Source organism: Talpa occidentalis, unplaced genomic scaffold (assembly GCF_014898055.3).
Source record: "Talpa occidentalis isolate TD23 unplaced genomic scaffold, MPIMG_talOcc4v2.1, whole genome shotgun sequence".
NCBI classification, from domain to species: domain Eukaryota; kingdom Metazoa; phylum Chordata; class Mammalia; order Eulipotyphla; family Talpidae; genus Talpa; species Talpa occidentalis.
In genome coordinates, this window is record NW_026555331.1 from 145,838,851 (window position 1) to 145,854,017 (window position 15,167).

General features: G+C 57.0%; 1 long non-coding RNA gene across 2 annotated transcripts in view; it reads right to left on the reverse strand.

The window, feature by feature from the left end:
• Positions 1-177: 177 nt before the first annotated feature.
• LOC129145362 (uncharacterized) overlaps positions 178-15,167 on the reverse strand; it is a 23,629-nt gene continuing 8,639 nt past the window's right edge. The window contains exons 4-8 of one of the 2 annotated variants that reach the window (XR_008550881.1): positions 4,130-4,213; positions 3,802-4,006; positions 3,219-3,445; positions 2,028-2,181; positions 178-205 (exon numbers count right to left, since the gene is read on the reverse strand). This is a non-coding gene — a long non-coding RNA (uncharacterized LOC129145362). Of the gene's footprint in view, positions 206-2,027; positions 2,182-2,788; positions 2,999-3,218; positions 3,446-3,801; positions 4,007-4,129; positions 4,214-15,167 lie in introns of those variants that run through there. The other variant, XR_008550882.1, reaches the window with a different exon arrangement.

Sequence of the window (15,167 nt, forward strand, 5' to 3'; positions counted from 1 at the left end):
CTGAAGCCACGTGAAAGCGGGTGGTTCTCACGCCGTGGGAGGCGCGGGCCCGGCCGGTCCGCGCAGGTGGCACCCGAGGGGCGCCCTGCAGGCCTGGCGCGGACTTCAGGGCGACGCTTTCGCCGGCCAAGGAAGGCCAGAGAGCAGGTCACTGCTCTCTGCTCTTGCTTGTCCTTTCGGGGAGACAAACCAGAAAACCAGGCACCTGCGGAAACCAAGAGGCAGGCAGAAGTAAGACGGGGGGTCAGGCAGAGCCTCGCAGCCACAGGCACAGGCCTCCGTGCTGGGGAGGCCTGGCCCGGGCCAGCCGGGCGGAGAGGGCGTGAATGCGGCTCCTGGAGACCCTGCCTGTTTCTCTGACGTCCTGCTGATGGCTCAACACTCAGGTCTCCCTGCTCCGCGTACTCCCCCATGCCAGGCTGCTTCCCCCAATTCAGGAGCACGGCCTTTGAGAGAGCAGCCCCCCATTTCCCCTGGCCAGCCAGCATCTGAACCCCTTGCAACTTTCGGGTCCTTCACCGGCCTGCAGCCTCCCAGGGTGGAAGTTGCAAACGGAGGGCGCGGTGGACACTGCCCCGAAGTCCGGCTTCACCCCAGCGCTCCAAGCCCAGGGCGCGCCCCCAGGTGCTAGTCGTTGGACTGGGATCTTCTACCACCTGCCATCCTCAGGAGGCTGCTCCCAATTAAACCTAATTTCCTTCCCCAACTCTTGTCTTACAGCTTTCACCTCAAGCGTAGTGAGTAACCAGACCCCAAGCTCCTGGAGCAGCTAGAGCGGAGGGGTCTGGCACGCTTCTTCCTCAGCAGCCCTGGTGGCACGGTCATCCTGGGCTTCCGACATCCGGAACAGGGAGCAAATGAGTGTCTGCTGCTGAAGCCATTCCGTCCGTGATCCTTCGTGACGGCAGCTCCGGCAAACCGATGTAAGCCACCCGACCGGAGGGCTGCTGTGGGGACAGCTCGGGAGACGCCCGTGGGGGGTCTCTGCACTCCCGCCCCGCACTGTCATGGACTCGGCTGTTCCAGTCAGATTCGCCTCTGAGCTTGATCTGAGAGACCCAGAGCCAGGAGTTGCCACAGCTCCCACCAGAGACAGCTCTCTCCAGAGAGACGACCCCTAAGTTACTTCTCGGGGCCCTGCAGTATCTCTGCTTCCGGCACCTCCTGAGGCTTGCTTGCTCCGTTCTGTGGGTTCATGGGACCCTGGAGTATCCCTCATTCCCTTTTTGGCCACATGTTGGTACATAACTTCCTGCCTGCAGGTGGTAGAAAGCCCGCGTCCGAGCTGGGTGCGCTCCCTGGGCTTGGGCGCCCTGGGGTGAAGCCGGCCTTCCACGCAGTCCCGGCCACGCCTTCTGTTTAGCACTTCCACACTGGGAGGCTTCAGGCAGGCGAATGACCCGAAAGCTTCCAGGCTCTTAGATGCTGGCCCGCCAGGAGGAGCGCCACGCAAATATTCACTCTAGTCCTTGCCAGCTTCCCGCATTTTGAAATCCTTTTCTTTTGCTCACAACAGCAATCCATGCCGGTGGGACAAAACTCAGATATCACAGAAACACCCAGTGTAGACAGCGGCAGGCCCCGGGTTTCATGACCCGGAGGTCTCCATTATCAGCATTCAGCCTGCTCGAGTCTGGGTTTTAGTCATGCGCAGGTGGCACGGTGACAATTTAAGGACCATCTTTGCACACTGCTTTTTAAGAAACTCACATGGGGCCTCCCCTGGTGGCGCAGCGGTTGAGCGCTGGGCTGCGAAGCTGCCCGTGGCCTCTGCGGCGCCGGTTCGATCCCCGGCTGCTCCCCGGCCACCCAAGGAGGGTCCCGCATGGCACACAGACCTCTCCTGCCGCCCGCTGCTCCCCTCAGCAGTGTACTTCGGTCCTTCTGCCTGCTCTGCTCCCCGCTCTGGCTCTGGTGAATTCTCTCACCCTCCCGCGCTTCTGACTGTACCCAGTGCTTGTATAAATAAATAAATCTTTAAAAAAAAAAAAAGAAATTTAAAAAATTTAAAAAACCAAATAACTCACACATCTGATACCTTCAGAAGAGGCCCATGAGACCAGGATGCCCGCAAGGGTGGGCCCGTTTCAAACTGGGCGCGCAGTCCCAGAGGTGAGGGGTCCCAGAGGGTGAGGGTGCGCGTCTCCTCCGGCCTCTGCAGTCTTCTTAGTGTTCACAAACCTGCCGGGTGAGAACAGGACATCTCCACTTGCGTTTCTTTAGCTGTGAATGAGGCCGAACCCCTTTTCATTTGTCATTTGTGTGGCTGAGGAATGTCCTGAGTCCCCAGGGCCGCAGAAATCCCTTCCAAGGTCAGTTCCAAGTCACCGGCTGGCTGCGGGAAGCGGCTCCGGCAGGCGCCCTTGGCCCACGCTGGCTGCCGCGGGAGATGGAGGGGGCCCCGTGAGCCTGCAAGGGCCCCAGAACTGTCAGGGTGTAAACGACGTCCCGGCAGACTCTCAGGGAGGAAGCAAACCACCCGGGGCCTGGCGGCTGTCACCCGCTGGCATTCTGGTTCTTCCAGGGCTCCCGGGCGCGCAGGTGAGGGGCAGGAGTGGTTTCTGCACGGCCAGCTCCTGGGCACCGTCTGCAGCTCACATGCCGCCCGCCCGTGGGGCCCCGTCCTCCCCGCCCCAGCCCCGACTTCAGCCAGCACCTCACCGGCTGACTGCGGCTCCGCGTTCGTCTCTGGCCTCACAAAATCATCCTTGGGACCCCAAATACCACCTGCCACGCCGGTCCCGGGCTCTCGGAGGTCGTCACCTCAGCGACTGTGAGTATTTATGAACTAAAGGACGCCCGCAGTGCACTGTCCGGGCTGCTTGGCGTGATTTCTCCCCCTCGAGGAGAGTCCTGGGGGGACGGCCAGGATGTCGTCCCACAAACGCGTCTTTTCTCCCCTCCCTGCGGCCGGCTCCCTTCCTCCTCTTGGTTCCCCAGAGTTTCCTTCGTGGCCTTCGGCTGACCTGGTCCCTGCAGTCAGGGGCTGGAGCCGGGGCTGGGGAGGCGGTGCGGACCCTGCTATGGAGCCTCCTGGTTCCTCAGCCAGCCCCCCCCTCACCCCTGCCCCCCTCACCCCTGCCCCCCTCACCCCGGCCCCCTCATCTCTGTTGCTCTGACACACGAACTGCTCAAGGCAGTGCCAGGTGGTCACCCGCCCCCTGGAGTGGGGTGCCCAGCGGCGCGGAGGTCGGGCTGCAGGGCTGCGTGCGGCTCACCCCAGGCGGCGTGGAAACAGCCTCGCCGGGCAGATCGGCTCCTGAGTCACCGGCTCTGCATGTCCAAACAGAATCCGCCTGTGCCGGCAGCGCCACCGTCGAATCCCACAGAACGCAGCCCACGGGGACCTCATTCCACGCCGTGTGCGCGCAGCGTCTGGGGCGACCTCGCTCCCCTGTGGATTCATGTCCCTTCCCCTCGGCTCATCCCCCCTGCCTGGAACAACCTGGATGGGGGCCGGCAGGGAAGGGTGGGGGAGAAATGGGGGGGAGGGGAGAATGCAGCGGAGCTGGCACGGGGACATGCACCCAGCACCGCCACTCCCCTCGGGGTGTCCCTCCCCTCAGGTGAACAGGAGCCCCACAGCTGGCATCGAGGAGCAGCGAAGGGCAAATATGTGCCCTTGAGCCCCCCGATGTAGGCATGAAGCCACCTTCTCCCCTTCTGGGCCCAATCAGCCCACTGCAAAGAAGCTCCGCTCTTGAGCCCTTGGGCATGGGGGGGCCCCCAAATTAAGTCGGCCTTGCGAGGGAGGAGGGAGAGGCCCGGGCCTGTCCCCGGCCGCCGGCGCTACGCGGGAACCTGCAGTCTCATCAGGGGTGGTTGTTAACAGCTGGAGAACACGGGTGGCGAGACGAAGGCGGTGACTCTTCACACAATCGGGGCGAACCGCACGGCCACCACTTTCAGACCCAGAGGGCCATGGAGAGAAGAGCAGGATCTCAGAAGACGTCTCCGCCTCAGCTAATGTCACTCCCCAGTTGGATGGGATCGGGTTTTAGCTGCACTAATAAGGGAATTAAGGGAAACACTTGAGAGCGGAAACCACACGACTAGGTACATCGCAAAGCTCCCCCCAGTGGCTCTAAAACTGACACAGACTAACAGCAGACGGATTCTCAGGACTCACCAGCCGTCCAGAGACGACTCCCTGCAAATTACTTTCATTTTCAAACCTGACAGATCTTGTTGACAGAGGGAGGGTCACAGTGCACTTAAAAAAAAATAAAGAAAATGTGTCTCAAATGCAAGACTCTGGCAGATTTTTCCAGTACTCCCTGATGGAGGCACCAGCTGCTTGGGGGCCCTGAGATGTGAACCCCAACCTGCCCCATCTCCTTGCTACCAGTCATAAGAACCCATGGTTGCCAGCACTGCCCCCCCAGAACCAGCGGGTTGAGAGGGCCGGCCTGGGAAGTCTCAGGACCCCTCGCCGTGGGGAGCAGGAGGCTGGAGCCCGGGAGTCACCGCCCTCTGCTGTCTGACCCCGCGGCCGCTCAGCCCCTGGCCTTCTGCCGACACCCTGGACACCCTGGACCCGTCTCCCACCCGAAGCTGCTGAGGTCATCAGCCTCACCCTGAAGCTTGGCCCAGTTCTGTCCCCCACGGTCCCGGTCATCACGGGCGGCGGACCCCTGGTCTGTGGTGACGACGCCTCGGGGAAAGCCGTCCACCCCCGTAGACCGCACCCCGTGCGGGCCTGGGGTTACCGCTCCCCTGAGGTCTTGGTGAGCGGCCTGGGCCGTCCCTCTGGCTCCAGCTCCTGCTCTGCCTGATCTCACCTCCTCCCTTCCAGGATCCCCTGCGGCTGAGGGGGAGGTGGTGTCTCAGTGGCCCCAACATCCCCACATGGGCTGCCGGGGGGAGGAATCTGGGCAGGTGCTCTGGTGATCACCTCCCTGGACTTCCAGACAAGAGCCCGCGTGTCCAAGTTCAGCCTCTGGGTCGGGGAGCCGCAGCCCTCACCACTGCCCGGCCCTAGTGACGCTGCAGAAAGAACTATTCATAGCTCGATCTTGTCCTCTTCCTTTCTTATTCTGCACCCCGCTTGTCCTGCCGCTGCCTCCCAAAGGCCCCTCATGGGCAGCAACAGGCTTCTCAACATTCAGGTACCAGAAAGGCCACCTTTAGGTTCCCAAGACCTGGAAGGTCCAGCCCTGCCGTCACTTAGGAAGGCATGTGAGGGCCTCCCTGGTGACATAAGGGGTTAAGACACAACCTATGAAGCTGTCCGCAGCCTCTGAAGCACAAGTTCTATCCCCGGCCAGGCAGCTACCCACATGGCACAGCAGACCTCTCCTGTCTCACCCGCTGCTCCCCTCAGCAGTGTATTTCAGTCAGTCTGCCTGTTCTGCTCCCCACTCTGTCTCTGGTGAATCCTCTCACCCCCCGCATCTCTGGCCTGTACCTCAGCTCTTGTATGCATAAATAAATAAATCTTAAAAAAAAAAAAAAGGCACATGAGACCGTCACTGAGAGTTGCTTCCAGCTGGTGCATTTCCCAGGCTCCTCTCCCGAACCAATAAACCAGGACCCCAGGGCTTACTCGTGTGCTGAATGAGGACGCCCCTGCTTGAGTCGTGGCTCCCTGTTTTGCTGCTGCTTCTGCCTGACACGGTGCAGCCTCTAGGTCTGGGCTCTCCTTCTTCAGGGCTTGCTCCCCACTCCCCTCACGTGCGGGGCTGGCAGCTGGGACATTGGTCTCAACTCTCCTGTCTCCAGGTGGCCCACTGCAGATCCGGGACTTCTCCATGCGAGGCAGCTCCTTATCACCTACTCATCTCGATGGTTCTGTTTCTCTAGACCCCCGACTAACACAGGCTTTGTCTGGACTCCCCGGTGGACCCCAGAGTCAGGTCTCTCAGGGACAGTGTGCTGAGACATATCTGCTCGTCGCTTCCCCAGGCTGAGGCCCTGCCACCTCCCCGCCCTGTGGAGGCAGGTCCCGGCACTCAGGAACACCTGTCCCCAGTCACCTCCATTCTAGCCTTTTCTTTGGACTCAGTCCATGGAGCCTTCCTCTCTCCCAAACCTCTGCTATTATAATTTTATGAGCCTAGGCTTTTAAAAACAAAGCACTCAACTCTCCCCTGGGGCTGGCAACATTTCCATTTTTAGGACAAAAAGTTCCATTTTTAGGACAAAAAGTCCCTCTGTCCTCAGAAGAGGAAGAAGCAGGAAAGACTTGGGGTAATGAGTTTACAGGAAAGTCGTGGCTAGTTTTCAGCCAGGCTGTCCCCACACCTCAGTATTGTTCCCTTAACTGTTAGGAGCAGGGATGTTGGGTGCTCACCCCAGGATGCTCCCTCACTCACATCAGCTGAGGTGAGGACGCCCCTGGGCTCAGCCGGTCACAGCTGTCCACAGAGCACACAGCAGCCCCCCTGAGGCCCTGTCCCCGGCCCTGAGAGGTGACTGGACTGCAGACAAAGACGTGGGGTTTCCTTGAAAGTCTGGGACTCCCTGCCCTGACCGGGGTGCGGAGTGCCCTGCCTGAGGCCTGGGACCACCTGTGTGAGGTGTAGGGTTTCCTGTCCTCCCAGGCTCTCGTCCATCTCAAACCTGTTCTGCTTCTGTGACGGCTCCCGCTCACCTGCCTCCACTTGTTCCTTCTGCCCACCTCAGGAGAGGGAGCCTGCCCCTGAGACCTGTCTCAGAGGCTGGACAGGACGGGGTCTGGCATGAGCACGGCGATCCCCAGGGAGACCCTGTTATGGCTGCCCTCCCTTCCTGCCAGTCCCGATGCCAGCACACCTCACCCCTGGATCTTCCCTCAGGCCTTGGTCCAAACCGTGGTTCTGATCATTTAGGGACTCTGGGGCCCGAGTCCATCTCTCGCCCACAGATGGCGCCAGTGAGCAAAGTGGCAATGGCAGGTGACCCACAGCCCTGCTGCTTGCCTGGGGCATCTTGTACAAGCCTGACTGGTGGTGGGGATGGGGCTCACGTCCTTACCAAGTGTGGCCCAGAGAGCGTCTGCAATGCCCTCACTGCCCGGAAAGCGGGAGTTGTGAGGACCTCCTCAGCCCAGATGATGACACTGGTAACCACCATGGCCTTTGAGAAGCCCAGGGACACAGGGGGCCCGACGTCCTGACATTGGGCCTGGCTGGGGGGTTACCTTGGGCCTTACTCTCGGTGCTGCCATGGGGTTGCTTTGCAAACAGAACGCCTGTGCAGATGCTGCAGCCACACGTGGTGATGAGCACAGCGTCAGATACAGAGAGGGTGGGCGGAGGGGGCATAGGGCGCACGGCCGGTGGAGTGGGACACCTGCGGCACAACGGCTCAGCCTTCTAGAAGATGCTAAAGTGCAAATGCAAGAAAGCAAAGAGAAAGGGGCTTGGGCCTCCCTGCAAGGTGCAAGGGGTAAGCACAGCACTATGAAGCTATCCACAGCCTCTGCAGCATGAGTTCGATCCCTGGCCAGCCAGGGAGGTGACCCACATGACGGAGCAGACCTCTCCTATCTCCCTACTTGCTCCCCTCAGCAGTGTGTTTCAGTCAGTCTGCCTGTTCTGTTCCCCACTCTGTCTCTGGTGAATCCTCTCACCCCCCCACACCTCTGGCCTGTACCCCAGTTCTTGTATGCATAAATAAATAAATCTTTAAAAAAAGGGGGGCTTCTACCCTGCAGGTAGTGGGAGGCCACAAAATATTTCTGCTGTGAAGGAAATCTATTAAAAATAGTTTAAATAGTTTGTTAAAATTTCCCATTTTATTTCTATAAAAGTATAAAAAAAGTATAAAAGTATCTGACTGTTCTTTCTATAATGTAGACTGAAAAGTCCCTACTGTGTGCCATGTCATTTAGATATATGTGCATATTATTATATACACATATAGTCTATAAAGTGGTATATTGACAATTATAAAGTTTATATGTTTATATATAAAGCCACATAATACAAGATAGAAATTAATCATACATGTATATTAAATCATACAATTAAAGAATTAGTATAGATCATAATATGTATTATATAAAACAGATGGTGCAAATATATAATTATTGTATGTAATAACTTGTATTATATAATATGCAAATAGATAATAAGGTAGCGTGATGGAGGTGGGCCAGACAAATGGCAGAATGAGAGACAGAAGACATCAGGCATAAAACATTGTGAATCTTTGGACCACATGGAGATTTGCTGCTCAGCTCTGGCTGAGGTGAATGAAAATGCTGTAAAAAGGCAAACTTCCAGGCCTCCCTGGTGGCACAAGGGGTTAAGACGCAACCTATGAAGCTGTCCGCAGCCTCTGCAGCACAAGTTCGATCCCCCGGCAGGCCAGGGAGCTACCCACATGGCGCAGCAGACCTCTCCTGACTTGCCCGCTGCTCCCCTCATCAGTGTACTTTGGTCAATCTGCCTGTTCTGCTCCCCGCTCTGTATCTGTTTGAATCCTCTCACCCCTCCACACCTCTGGCCTGTACCCCAGCTCTTGTATGCATAAATAAATAAATCTTAAAAAAAAAGGATTAGTCTCACATCTCTTACAATCATGGGGCCAAGTCCTGCCTTCCCCATAAAGCAATAGACACTGTTGTTCCAGGGGCCAGAGACCCCAGTCCGCTCTGTGACCACGACAACCCAGCCTACATATTCCAGACGGTAAGTCCACACGCAGAGCCTTACAGGAATTTCAAGGCCCAGATTGGGAGATTAACCACTGTCAAGCCCCGCACTGTCCCACTTCAAACTCAAAAAGCTGCTCAACTCCCCAGATTCCACAACCAGCTGGAGGAAGCAGAAGCCCACCTGCGGCGCAGTGACCTTTCAGTCTAGAGCTGTGTCCGCATCTGAGGCATTCTGGGAACGAGAGGATTGAGGGGGGCCCCCCGCACACCTTGGCTTGAGGAACCAGGACAGAGCAGCAGAATATTGAAGTACATGTTTTCTGCCAGAGAACCCTTAGGGCAAATTACTAGGCTCCTGAGAAGACCACCATCATTGCCCCGCAGTGCCCTTGATGGAGATCGAAAGCACTGGAAAAGGTTTGCCCTCTCACCTCTGAGGAAATTGTTGCTGGTGGGAGAAGTGAGGTGACCCAGGGGCCCCAGAAGCTCCAGGGATCCTGGTGGGCCTCCATGCAGGAGCCTTTTCTCCGAGGGGAGTCCCTGGTGCCAAAGAGCTCCGCCACCGTGAGATTTAAGAAAAGGGTGCCTCTGCGGGCAGGCTCAGGGAGAGCAGGTGGACTTCCAAATAGTGTCCTTTCCTCCAGGCAGACACAGACTTGCCAGGTGGCATGGATTTGTGGCCAGGTAAGACCTGACTTGCAGGTCCCAGTGGCCCCAGCCCAGGCGCCCTTGTGCAGTGAGCAACTTGCACAGACGCGCACGGCGCCCTGATAGCTCTCGCCATTCTCTCGCACCTGCTGCCAATTAATGTGCTGCTCCCGCATGGGTGAGGGGTTTGTTCTGTTGCCCAAGAACGCCAGCAAAGACCCAAAGCTGAGGATAAGGGGTGCTACGTGCTCCAGAGTCTAGGTCCAGGGAGCCCAGCAGTCAGGAAAAGCGCGCCCGTCTGCGGCTCACCGAGTGCAGCTCATGGAGAGTTTCTTGCCTCTGCTCCTGCCCTCAGCGTGAGACCAAGGGAGGAAGGAGGTCATGGCCGGGCTCCGGGAGGCCAGAGATTGCAGAAAGAGGCCATTTCCTTAAATGGGGGGGGGTGCTTTCCCACCAAGAGAGCAACTGGGAGCTGCATGAAAACCCCTAGAAGACGAGGGTGGCCCAAAAACGCTGGACTCTCCCCTCTGAGCGCCTGCCCAGCTGCAGCATCCCTGGCTCGGGGCGTGTGCCTGGGGCAAGTGAACCGGTGAGGGCAGAGGGAAGGGAGGGCGGGTTGGGGTGAGGGTAGAGGTGAGGGGGGCAGCCTGGGATAAACCTCGGAGTTCTGTGCCCTGGACCAACCCCTCCTCCTTCAGCGCCTGCAGCTGGGGTGCCCTCTCCGTGGAGCAAAGGCTCCTGCGTGGAGGCCCAACCCGGACCCCTGGAGCTTCTGGCCCCCGGGGTCACCTCGCTCCCCCCACCCTGTTCTGGGCTCCGAGTCCACGGGCGGACTCCCTCGCTGCCCTCGTTTGCCTGAAAGCTTTCCCCAGCTCTTACCAAGCGGGGTTCCCTGCGCCAGATCAGCTTCCACACCCGCAGGCCTCACGCGGAGTGTGGGTTCGCAGCCCCGACCCGAGGGGCCCCGGATGGTCCCTTTTGAAAAACAAGCCACTGCGAGCGCGGAGCGGGACTGGGATGTTGGCCGCCCCGGGGCCGAGGCCACCCACCCCCCGGGGTCCGGCCTAGACGCCCCCAGAGCACTCGCCGCGCCCTGACCAGTGCGCCCCGCAGCCGCAGGCTGGGGTGGGCGCGGACACGCCGCAGTCCCCGCTCGCGGCACCGGGCGGCGGCGCTGGCACAGGCACAGGTGGCGCCGGACCCGCTGGACGGCGCGCGCGGCCGGGCTGCCCCAGCGCCTCCGGGAACGCGGCGCTTCCAGGCGGGGGAGCCAGAGTGGGGCGCTGGCCAGACCGCAGCCCCGTCCCCGTCCGCCCCGGGCTCGGGACGTGGCTCCCGAGGGCTGTCCCTGCCCCTGGCCGGCTCTTCCCGGGGCGCTCCCGGGCGCAGGGCCCGGCCCCCGCCGCCTGCCCAGGACCCCGAGCTGCGCGCAGCCGGAGCGCCGCCTCGCCACCCGGTGGAGAGCCAGCTTGGCTGCGCCAGGGCTGTTTAGAGACGATGCGCCCCTCAGGGCGTGAGCCTGGGGGTGGGGGGCGCGGGGAGACCGAGCACCGGCCCAGCAGGGGCCTCCGAGGCGCGGCCCCGGGCCCAAGGGCACTGCCAGGCAACCAGAGTAGCTGAGGATGCGCACAGCGGTACAATTCAGTACCTCTAATAACACCGAATAATAATAAATAATAGCAGGGCCTCCCTGGTGGCTCAGAGGCTGAGCGCAGCGCTGTGAAGCTGTCCGCAGCCTCTGCATTGCAGGTTCGATCCCGGCCCGGCCAGGGAGATACCCACATGGCGCGGCAGACCTCTCCTGTGCGCCCGCTGCTCCCCTCAGCAGTGTCTTGGGCCCGTCTGCCTGTTCTGTTCCCCACTCTCTCTGCTGAATCTTCTCACCCAACCCGCACCTCTGGCCTACATCCCAGTTCTTGTATAAATAAATAAGTCTTTAAAAAAAAAACAAAAAATAACAGCTTTGCACGTGTTGGTAAGCTAGTGGAACTGCTTCAGTCACGCATGTCCTGGCACCAGAATCAAATGGCTGAGTACCCCTAAGTCTGTCACCGCACAAGAAATTGGCTGCTGCGAGCCAGCTCTCTTTCTTTTTCTCCTTTTTTAAAGATTGATTTATTTATGCATACAAGAACTGGGGTGCAGGCCAGAGGTGCAGGGCGTGAGAGGATTCACCAGACAGAGCAAGGAACAGAGCAGGCAGAATGACTGAAATACACTGCTGAGGGGAGCAGTGGGCAAGCCAGGAGAGGTCTGCTGCGCCATGTGGGTCAGCTCCCTGGCCTGCCGGGGATCAAACTTGTGCTGCAGAGGCTGCATGTATTCACTGTTAAATGCTCATAGACCTCGCTTCAGTTCAGCCCTGAAACAGCTCCTCCAGATGGGAATTGAGACTTCACTAGGGAGGTGATTTGCTCAGGGCCATGTGGTAAATTAACAGCTCAACTAGGGCTGAAATTAGCCAGCTGCCTTGTTGCCAGAAGCATTTGCTTCTGTGCTGGGCACTGTGTGAGATTCATGGAGCTAGAAAAGACACTTGGTCCTTTTCTGTTTTCAGGCTGAAACTTTTCCACTCAGTGATGGGCCCTGGCCACCCTCTCAGTACACAGCCACTCCCCTCTCTCCTCATCCTGCCCCCTCACAGTCAACATCCTCACCTAAAGGGTCTATTGTCTGTCTCCCCTCCCCCTCCGCACACTATGTCACGAGTTCCAGATTCAGATGTTCACCAAGCAGACACCCAAATTCTCCAACCTGCCCCTACCCTGGAGTTTCTTTCTTCTTCTTTTTTTTTAAGATTTTATTTATTTATGCAAGAGCTGGGGTACAGGTCAGAGGCACGGGAGGGTGAGAGGATTCACCAGAGACAGAGCAGGGAGCAGAACAGGCAGACGGACCAAAGACACTGCGGAGGGGAGCAGTGGGCAAGACAGGCGAGGTCTGCTGTGCCATGTGGGTATCTCCCTGGCTGGCAGGGAGTCGAACCTGCACTGCAGAGGCTGCGGACAGCTTCATGATGCTGCACTCAACCCGCTGCACCACCAGGAGGCCCTACCCTGGAGTTTCTCCCTCCAGCTCTCTCTGGGCAGGGTAGCCCCAGAGCTTCCAATTTTATGGAAAGTTTCCCTGCCACCCCGGAACCCAAGTAATGATTCCTTGTTTGAGCAGTTTCCAGTCCCTGGAGGCCTCTCCTATCCCTGCTTGCCTTGGTGGGCTTCTCATCCTGCCCCCACAGTAGCCAAATCCGGGCTGCTGGTCTGGATGAGGGAAGACTCCTAATAATAACCATTGTCCCCTGGGGCCCACGGCAGCTGCTTGGTTTTGGGACAGAGGCCTCCCAAGACCTTGAATTACCAATGTTCGAATGTGGCAGTGGCTCTGGAGAAAATAAGGATTGTCACATCTGGGGGCTTTGTTATTGTCCTCCAGCACGGGGACACCTGGAACATGCCTGAACATGCTGGGAGTCACAGGACAGCCCCCCGCAACGAAGTGTCATTCAGACCCAAGTGTCAGTGCTGTGGAAGCAGAGAAAACCTGAAATCTGAGACTGTTTATCTGACTTCTGCGTGTTCTTTAAATCTCAGCCCAGAGCTGTTCCAGTGTCTGTACTATGTATTCACCACCCCCCTCGTCTACTAAGGTTTTATTTCTTACCACCTGACTCCCCTTCAAACAAAGTGCCTGTTCCAATTACTTGGGACGCATGGCTGAACGATCGGTAATTATGGGACCACCCGAGGTAGGCACTGAGAATCGGGTGCTGGCTGGCTGGAGGGCCCATTGGTTGGATGAGATGCGCATAGCTCCCTGCCCTTGTCTGGAAAACTGCGCAGCTACACATCATGGGCTTTCTGCCACTCCCCACACGGGACCACTAAGACTCTTAGACTCACTAAGACTTACGGTTTTGGGGCCTCCCTGGTGGTGCAAGGGGTTAAGCACAGCACTGTGGAGCTAGCTGCAGCCTCTGCAGCACGAGTTTGATCCCAGCCAGGGAGCTACCCACATGGCGCAGCAGACCTCTCCTGTCTCGCCCACTGCTCCCCTCAGCAGTGTCTTTCAGTCAGTCTGCCTGCTCTGCTCCCTGCTCTGTCTCTGGTGAGTCCTCTCACCCCCCGCACCTCAGGTCTGTACCCCAGTTCTTGTGTGCATAAATAAATAAATCTAAAAAAAAAAAAAAAGAAGAAGAGGTTTCCAGAGTAAATCATTACCAAGTGTCCAAGCAGATAAAAAGATCCACCCTGGTTGTCCGAAGACAAGTGCTGCATCCAAGCGCCGCTTGGGGGCGCTGTTCTCGCTCTCTGGAACATTACCCACTGTGGGTTTCTCAGGCTACGAGAAAGGATCATTCTACGGTTTATTAACTGGTGCATCCAGTTCCCGAAGCTGCTGTTGAAACCCTTTTGCCCGGCACATCAGGAGGATCAGGGTGACCCCGACCTGGGCTCCTGCTCTGTGCATTTCCTGTCTTAATGAGGAAGCAGATCAGTCCGTTCTGACCAGGTTTGAGCCCCACAGCAAAAAGCATATCCCTGGGCACACTTCACAGCTCACGATGAATAATTAATCTCGTGTATTATTTTACGCTCCTCTGGTCTGCAGACTGTGCACTCATAAAGTGTTCTTCACCTAAAAATCATAAAGTGTTCTTCACTTAAAAATCAAGTTGAACCAGTTCATGGAATCTTTGATCCAGTAATTCTACTTCTAGAAAATTCTTTCACAGAAACGATTCCACAAGGACACACCAGCAGGTGTGTTAGAATGTTTGTTGCAGTGTTGTTTGTACTAGCAAAAAACAGAAATAGTTTAAATGATCATCAATGAGAAGGTAAAAGGTAACAATGATGGTATTTCCATGGTATGGAATTCTACAGAAGAGAAAATGGAATGTGATGGAGCTGTAGGGAGTGACATAAGAAGCAAGCTGCAGAATGTATTAACTCCACTTTTGCAAAAAAAAAAAATTTTTCATATACTAAAAAGTATTTCAAAGCAAGACAGCCTGCCAAATGCTAAAAAAATGTTATTTTGTAAAAGTTGTTTGCATATAGACAGTCAATGTACTAACACTGAAATAAGAAAATCGGTGTTTATTTTTGTTTAATATTAGGAGAAAAAATCTAAAATCAGATCTGGTGTTTTTCCTTAGCTGATGTGAGTGGAGTTTTCTGTCACTTACAGGCTCCAGTTTCCCTCCAGGGAGAGCACTAATGCATGAGGCAGCGCTTTCAGCAGGATTATTATTGAAGACATTCTTGTCTCAAGTCCACCCTTCGGCCAGGACCAGCTTTTCTTGATGCAGACTATGGTTCCACTGGAAAATGCTAAAGAATCGCTGCCCTCTCACGCCGGCTGGAACAGGCACCACCTTTGTGCTGCGTGAGCTGCTGGGCTGCGCGGTCTCTCACTCAGGAACTTTGCAAGAGAAAGAGGCCATCAGGAGGCTGAGCTTCTACCCTTTGGTTGTCCTCCTGCAGACCTCTGAGTCCTGGGACCGAATGTGCCCTTGGGCCCTGTATCCCAGCCCTGACACAGACCCAGCTGATGCCTAATCATTGTTGATTGAAGAAAAGAATCTTTGAATCCTGTTGGCTTGATTTTCATGTATCTTGGGAACATGGGGTATCTCTGAAGATGGTTCCCAGTTCCTGGTGACGAGTCCTGGGTAGTCCCCTGGGCTCCTGGTTTTGTATGGTGGGGAGGGCCAGCGAGCAGCACCTGGAGAAAAGCTGGGAGTAGACACTGCCCCTGGACACAGACAGGGTGCTGCAGTCGAGCTGGCTCGCCTTGGCCACTGGCGGAATGTTCCTGCACGGCAACTAGTCATCTTGGATAAATACTGGTGGGTGGTGAGAATGGCTAAAGCAAGCATTTCCAGGGCACCTTTGGGGCCAGGGCGCCTGAGGGACAGCTGCCTCAAGACCTCTCCAGA